Below are 8,660 nucleotides of genomic sequence, written 5' to 3'. Positions count from 1 at the left end.
TGATGAAGGGTCTAGGCCCGAAACGTCAGCCTTCCTGCTCCTATGATGCTGCTTGGCCTGCTGTGTTCATCCAGCTCTGCACCTTGTTGTCTCAGTAACAAGTGTTAATGGCTTTCTGCCTCCATTGGTGGCTGCCATGGAGAGGCAGACACAGCTTCACTCCATTAGCCCTCAGGACCAAAGTTACGTTGCTATGGTGACAGAAAACCTACAGTGCCCTCCAGGTGCCCATTCCCCAAACTGGGACAGGGCAGAGACGGGAGGCACTCAGCCGGAGATGGAGCTAAATGCAGGCCCCTCAGAAATCTCCTGTCAGAATCCTTCAGCAATGGCCAAGTTGTCCCTCACATGCTGTCTGCTTCCTCTCCCCCAATCTGTGGAAATTCAAGCCATGAAGGGTTCACTTGCCTGTTTCAGGGCCGTCCAGACACTAAAACCCTAAGGTCACCTGACAAAAGCCCGAGGACCAACAAGCTCCACTGCTGAGCAGGATCCCTCCAGCTGAGTTGTCGAACCAGGGACTACACTGAGATATTATGGAAGGATCAGAGAGAGAAGGAAACTGATTGAAGGCACTTTGGTGGCACGGGTAGCAGCCCACTGTATATCATGTCTCACAGTTCCCTTAAGTTTCCTTAATACACAATGGCAGCAGTATATACCAACTGTGATCTGCATTGCAACAACTCACCAAGGCTCCCTTGATGAATGATTTATGAATGCTTTATTGTCACATATATCCAGGGAGATACAGTGAAACTTGTCCTGTTGCCACAATCCGGCACCATTTGTGGTACAAAAGAATAAAAAGAAAGTTTCTCTTCACGAGGGTCTTAAACACATCTCTAGGAATTCTGCAAGGTTCTTGCTCCGGGCACCGACACCACCTTAATTGACGATCTGCCACTGCCAAAAGAGTCCACACTCCAAACCTACCACAGCCAGGAGTCCCCATTCTGCCATCGCTGCAGCCAACACCTGCTGATTTTAGGAGTCCACGTATTGGGCCTATTGAGCCTATTGGACTTGTTGGGCTGAAGGGCGTATTTCCACTCTGTAGGGATTCTATGATTCTAACCCAGGAGTCACTGCCAACATGGCTCTGGTCTCCCGGCGATGGAAGACGAAGAAAAAGATAAAGAAGAATGACAAAAATGAGAGAGAAAAAGAATGCGGCCGGTCTGGAGTGGACAGTCTCAGCTTGAATATTACCCCATCCTGGCACCACAATAGCACCTTCCAAACCCTGTGGCCAGTGGTATCTGGAAAGACAAGGGCAGCAGATGCCTGGAAATACCACCTCCTGCAAGTTCCTCTCCAATCTTCTCACTAGCCTGATATGGAACCATGTTGCTGTTCCTTCACCGTGACTAGATTAACACCCTGGAACTCCCTTCGTAATGGCATTGTGGATGTATTGACAAGAAGCAGCTCACCACCATCTTCTTGAGGGCAATAAGTGTGGCAAGAAATACTCGCCTAGCCAGTGATGCCCTTACTTTGGAAATGAATAGCAAAAGTAAAACAATATAGAAAACGTCTTTAAAATGTAAAGCATTTTGAGGCTCTTCACAGGAACATTTGCAAAGTGAAAGAGAGGAAAGAGAAGAGAAAACTAGCCACATGTGGAGATCTGTCCAATTATTGATGTGATGATTTGTTGCAGGTAATAATGTTATGCTGTATTATAATCCACCAAAACTCCAAATAGCTCCTTTCCTTCTAACTTGGGAGCAGCACCATAGAGTGTGTTTACACGTATTAGATCTGCTTAGGCAAACTGACACACAGCACATTCCAGTTCATGGCTACCTTCTTCCTCTAGAGGGAACATTTGCATAGGCATTTATTGATTTCTATTCATCTTGTGGTGCTTGTTGTGTAGTACAATTAGATAAAAGAACAGTTTGTTCATCACAAGGGTAATGTTTGCAATTGCAAGGGTTTTCCCTGATCACAAAACTAGTCGACTAACACAAGAAGTGCTGCAGAGAATAGCAATCAAGAATGATCAGTACAGCCTTTTATGATTCCCAAATGGCCAAGATTCATGTTATAAAAGGATACTCTCCTGTTTGTTAATGTTTTTATTTCATTGAAATGATGCAGCTCTGGTTAGAGATTGTCATAAAAATAATGAGAATTCCAACACACACAGTGATTTTGTATCAGAATAAGAGAAACTTGCGAGAGACTTACAATATTTCAAAGACAGACTGCAACCAGATTGTTCACTTAATTCATAATTAGTCTAAATTCTACAGACTCTAGAGCAGTTCCTACAGATTGGAGAGTGGCAAATGTAACCCCATTATTTGAAAGAGAGGGAGGCAAAAGAACAGACAATAATAGACTGATTAGCCTAACACCAGCATGGGAAAAATGTTAGAGTCAATTGTAACAGACATTAAAACAGAAAACTTGCAAAGCATTAACAGGATTGGACAAATCCAGTATGGGTTTATGAAAGGTAAATCATGCTTAACATATATCCTAGAGTTATTTGAGGTTATAACGAGTAGAATAGGTAAGGATGAACTAGTGAATGTGATGTAAATTTCAGAAAGCTTTGACAATGTCCCTCATAAGAATTTAATGGACAAAATTAAAACACAGGGAATAGGGGTTGATATGTTAGCATAGATTAAGAATTGGTTGACCGACGGGAAACAAACAGTGGAAATGAATTGGTCTTTTTCCAAGTGGTAGGCAGTGACTAATGAGGAACTATAGGACTAAGTTAGTGGTCCCAGCTATTTCCAATGTGTATGAATGGTCTGGACAAGGGAACCAAATGCAACATTTCCAAGCTTGCTGACAACACAAAACTGGATGAGATTAGTTGTGAGGAGAAGGCAAGGAGGCTCCAAGATGGTTGAGACAAGTTGAGTGAGTGGGCAAACACATAGCAGATGCTGTACAATGTGGCTAAAGTGAAGTGAGACACTTCTGTGTGAAAAACAGAAGGCAGAGTATTATTTAAATGGTGATATATTTTGGAAGTGTGGATGTATAAGGGATCTGGATGTTTCTTGTACCCCAGTCAAATAAAGTAGACAGCAAGAAATTAGGAAGGAAATAGTATATTGGCCTTCATTGCAAGAGATTTCAAATTCGAAAGTAAGATGTCTTACTGCAGTTATGCAGGGCTTTGGTAACACCATACTTTGCAGGAGTCTCCCTACCTAAGAAAAGATATACTTGCCATAGAGGGAGTGCAGTTAAAATTCACTAGGCTGGTACCAGAAATGACATAATAAAAACCAAAAGAACTGTGGATGCTGTAAATCAGGAACAAAAACAAAGTTGCTGGAAAAGCTCAGCAGGTCTGGCAGCATCTGTGGAGGAGAAAACAGAGTTAACGTTTTGGGTCCGGTGACCCTTCCTCAGAACTCAGAACCAGAAATGACATGACTGTCCTATGAAGAGAGATTGGTTCAACTTGGCCTGAATTTATTAATGTTTAGCAAGATGAATGTAGAACTGACTAAAACATATAAAATGTTAAAATGGACTGGATAGATTAGATGCTTTCCCTGGTTGAGGGACCTTAGACTGAAAACAACAAATGCTAGAGATCACAATGGGTCACACAGCATCCATGGAGAGAGACCAAGCTAATGTTTCGAGTCTAGATGACTCTTTGTCAGAGCTGAACTGAAGTGAGGAAGGGGAAGCATTTATGCTATAGTTGGGGAGCATTTTAGGGGTGGTGGGGCATAGGGTACTGGTGGAGAAAATATGTTGATAGTTCAGGCTAAGTGATCGGAATGTGAGAATGACAGAACAATGGTGTGTCTAGCTACCAGACTTGTGGCAGGAGTGGCTATGGGGTCCCACATGAGTCCCAGTTATGGGGTATGTGGAACAATCCTTGTTCCACTCCTTCACTGGCCCCCTTCCCATAGCCAGTCATTTTAATGCAATGTCTTGTTCGCACGCCCACATGCCTGTCCTTGGTGTGTTGCAGTGCTCCAGTGAGTCATAGGGCGAACTGGAGGAACAATATCTCATCTTCAGACTAGGCACTTCACAACTTTCTGGACTTAATATTGCGTTCAACAGCTTTAAATTATGTAGAACTCCCATTACTTCCCTTTCTTTTAGCTTTACTTTACTTAGTCAATGTTCCAGGATACAGAAGCTACAGGCGTGACAGAAGTACAAATAAGTGAGGAGGGGGAGTTGCCCTCTTGATAAGGTAGGGCAGGACAACAGTGCTTAGAGAGGATATTCTTAAGGTGTCATCAAATGAGGCCATTTGGTTAGAACTTAGAAACAAGAAGGGAATGGTCACTCTGTTGGGACTGTATTATAGACCCCCAAATAGCCAGCGGGTATTAGACAGCAGATGTGTAGAGACATTACAGATACCTGTAGGAATAATAGAGTAGTATTGGTTGGAGATTTTAATTTCCCCTGCATTGGCTGGGTGACCTAAAGTGTAAAAGGTCCAGACAGGGTGGAATTTGTCAAATGTGTCCAAGAAAGTTTCCTAAATCAATATGTAAAGGGCCCTTCTCAGGAGAGTGCAATACTGGACATCTTCATTTGAAACGAGGTCAGGCAAGTGATTGAAGTGTCAATCGGAGAGCACTTTGGGTCCAGTGACCAAAACTCCCTTAGTTTTAACATAGTTATGGAAAAAAGATAGGACAGTTCCACAGGTTATGGTGCTAAACTGGAGCAGGGCCAATTTTGGGGCCATTAGGCAGGATCTAGCAGAGGTCAATTGGTTGAGTCTGTTTGAAGGAAAAGGAACAACAGGCAAACGGGAGGCTTTTAGAAGTGTGATATCAAGAGTCTAGGGACAGTATGTCTCTGTTAGGGTGAAGGGAAAAGCCGGCAGGTTTAGTGATCCCTGGCTGATGGGGGATATTGAGGCTGTGGTCAGGAAAAGAAGAAGGCATACATTGGGTTAAAGCTGTCATGCTCAAGTCAATCCCAGAATGACTATAAAAGGTGTAGGAGCAGACTAAAGAGGGAAATCAGAAGAGCAAAAAGAGGGTATGAGATGGATCTGGCAGATAAGGTTAAAGATAATCCCCCAAGGGAGTTTATAGCTATATTAAGAGTAAGAGCTGGTTAGGGAGTGACTAGGTCCCCTTAAAGATCAGCAAAGCTGTCTATGCATTGAGCCACAGGAGATGGGGGAGATTTTTAATGAATATTTCTCCTCAGAGTTTACTAAGGAGAGAAGCATGGATGCTAAAGAAATAAGGGAAACAAGTGGGGATGTTTTGGACTGAATATATATTACCAGAGAGGAGGTATTTGCAGCCTTAAAATGCATTAAGGTGGATAAATTCCCTGGGTCTGATCAAGTCCATCCTTGGATGTTGTGGGAGGCTAGGGAAGAAATTGCAGAGGCCCTTGCAGAGATGTTTGCTTCATTTTTAGACACTTGTGAAGTTCCAGAAGACTGGAGGGTGGCTAATGTTGTTCCATTGTTTGAGAAAGGTAGCAAACACAAGCCAGGGAACTACAGGCCAGTAAGCCTGACATTAGTGGTAGGCAAGTTATTAGAGAGGATACTGAGGGACAGGATCAACCAACGTTTGGATAGTCAAGGTCTGATTAGGGATAGTCAGCATGGATTTGTATACGGGAAGTCATGTTTGACAAATCTTTTAGAGTTTTTCATAGGTAACCAAGAGGATAGATGAGGGTAGGGCAGTGGATATTGTCTATATGGACTTTGTTAAGGCCTTTGGCAAGGTCCCACATGGTAGCCTAGTCATGAAAGTTGGGTTGCATGGGATCCAGGGAGAGCTAGCTAACTGGATTCAAAATTGGCTCAATGGTAGGAATTATTGGATGATGGTTGAAGGTTGTTTCTCGGATTGGGGGCCAGTGACTAGTGTGTGCCACAGGGGTCAGTGCTGGGACCTTTGTCATTTGTTATTTACATAAAGATCTGGATGTGAATATACTAGGCATGATTAATAAGTTTGCAGATGATACAAAATTAGGAGGTTTCGTTGATAGCGAAGAAGGTTATCAAAAATTACAGAGGGATCTTGATCAGATGGGGAAGTGGGCTGAGGAAAGCCAAATGAATTCTGTATAGATAATTGTGAGGTGTTGCACTTTGGAAAGTCAAACCAAGGTAAGACTTATACAGTAAATGGTAACGTCCTGAGCAGTGTTGTGGAACAGATGGACCTAGGAGTACAGGTACGTAGTTCGTTGAAAGCAGCATCACAGGTAGACAGAGTGGTGAAGAAAGCATTTAGCATGCTGGCCTTCATTGGTTGAGGCATTGAGTACAGGAGTTGGGATGTTATGTTACAGAAGTACAAGTCATTGGTGAGGCTTTAGTTAGAGTATTGTGTACGGTTTTGGTCACCCTGTGATAAGAAAGACATAGTTAAACTGGAAATTGTGCAAAGAAGATTTATGAAGGTTTTGCCAGAACTAGTAGAACTGAGTTATGGGGAGAGGTTAGCCAGGATAAGACTTTATTCCTTGGAACGTAGGAGAATGATGGGTGACCTTACCGAGGTGTATAAAATCATGAGGGATAGGATGAATGCATATCGTCTTTTTCCCAGGGATGAGGAATTGAAAACTAGAGGGTATTGGTTTAAGGCGAGAGGGAAAGATTTAAGAAGGACCTGAGGGGCAACTTCTTCACACAGAGTGGTGCGTATATGGAATAGGCTGCCAGAGAAAGTGGTTGAGGCAGGTACAATAGCAACATTTAAAAAGCATTTGGATAGCTACATGGATGGCAAAGGTTTAAAGGGATATGGGCCAAATGCGGACACATGGGACTAACTGAGTGGGCACCATGGTCAGCATGGACCAATTTGGGCTGACGGGCTTGCTTCCATGCTGTATTACTCTATGGATCTATGACTTCACTTTTTACATTCTCTCATTTCTTCCCTTTCTTTTAACTTTACCTGTTACATTCTCTGTCAACATGTCTTCTTTCCAACTGCCCCCCACCACACCACCACCCCACCCCCAGCCCCCCTTCCCCTACCCCAGTGGGACTGTCTGTTCTTTCCAGTCGGGCAGTTAGACACACCATTGTTCTGCCATCCTCACATTCCGATCACTTAATCTGAACTATCAACATCTTTTCTCCACCAGCACACTGTAAACTACCACCCCCACAAACCCTCCCCCAGCTATAGCATAAATGCTGCCCCCTCCACACCTCACTTGAGCTCTGATGAAGGCTCATCTAGGTTCGAAATGATAGCTTGCTCTCTCCCCATGGATGCTTTCTAACCCGCTGTGATCTCCAGCATTTCTGTTGTTTTCAGTGCAGGTTCCAGCACCTGCGGTACTTTGCTCCGACATTGAGTATAGCACTGGGGCCACTGTCTCAGGATACAGAATAGGCCATTTATAACTGAGATGAAGAAACATTTCTTCACTCAAAGGGTAGTGAACCTGTGAAATTCTTTACTGTAGAGGGCTGTGGAGATCAAATCACAAATATATTCATGAAATAAATGCATTTTTAGATCAAGAGGTATGGAGAGCAAGTGGGAATATGACTTTGGGTTGGATGATCAGCCATAATTATATTGAATGGTGCAGCAAGCTTGAAGGGTTGAATGGTCAACTCTTAGTTTTAGCTTCTATGTTTCTAGGTGCAAAATTGCATTCGATTAGCACACCTTTTGTTTTTCTCAGCACGGAATTCTAATTATTATTAAATTATTAAATGACTACTAAATAATTATTTATGCATGCTTGTCTGAAGTTGTTTAATTATTGGCATTATATCTTGTGCACCCCAGTATTTGCACTGAATGAAGGAATTCATACATTCTTGAAACAAGTCATGAGAATGAGTTCTGTTATATTGTGTTCCACACACACTTAGAATTTAAATACAGGGTTACATTGACTCAGTGGGTAAAATTGTTACCTCTCACTTAAATAGCTTGAGTTAAAGCCCTATGCCAGTACTTGGATATATGGTCTAAGCTGCATTGTTAGGTAAGTGTGATTTAGAGATGGTGAAAACTGAGATCCATCAGATTGATTGTAAAGATTTTCAGTCAAAAAAAAAACCAAAGCATCCTTAAAGTTTGCATAACATCTCACATAAAATGGAATAACCTTTTTGTCAAATTGTTGTTTATGAAATTGTGTTATGCAACAAGTTGACTGCAGCTCATGGTCATTCAGAGTTAAGCTTTTGAGAGCTTTCTGAGGTGTAGTATACTAACATAAACCTTTTGTTTATATACTCAATCCAAAGAAAATAAGCAGTAACAATAAATGACAATAATAGCTAGTGATATATTTGGAGCAATACTACACTATGCAGCACTAAATAGCAGAACATAAAAGATTGGGGGAAGAGATTCAATATAGATGAGTCTGCTTTTAAGACAGAAAATCAATGTTGGAGTGCCCAGTTTGTGATTTTGTGTGCCTGATTTCCTCCAGACGTACGCCTGTTGGCTGTGGAGGCCACATACTTCCCATACCAATTGAGTCCTTGCATATATCAATTGGAAGGCAATATAGGATCCTGAACAAAATTGATTTACAAATGGCCAGACCCTAAGGTGTGCATTTGCCCTGCCCAGGTGTTCCGCATCTTAAAGCAATCACTGGAGGCTACTTAAAAACAGATGAAAAAGTCTTTTGATAGCCTATGAAGCCTGGAAGAGGAATATAACTCCTCC

Source organism: Rhincodon typus, chromosome 1, assembly GCF_021869965.1.
Source record: "Rhincodon typus isolate 14 chromosome 1, sRhiTyp1.1, whole genome shotgun sequence".
NCBI classification, from domain to species: Eukaryota; Metazoa; Chordata; class Chondrichthyes; order Orectolobiformes; family Rhincodontidae; genus Rhincodon; species Rhincodon typus.
Note: the sequence above shows the minus strand (reverse complement) of the source record.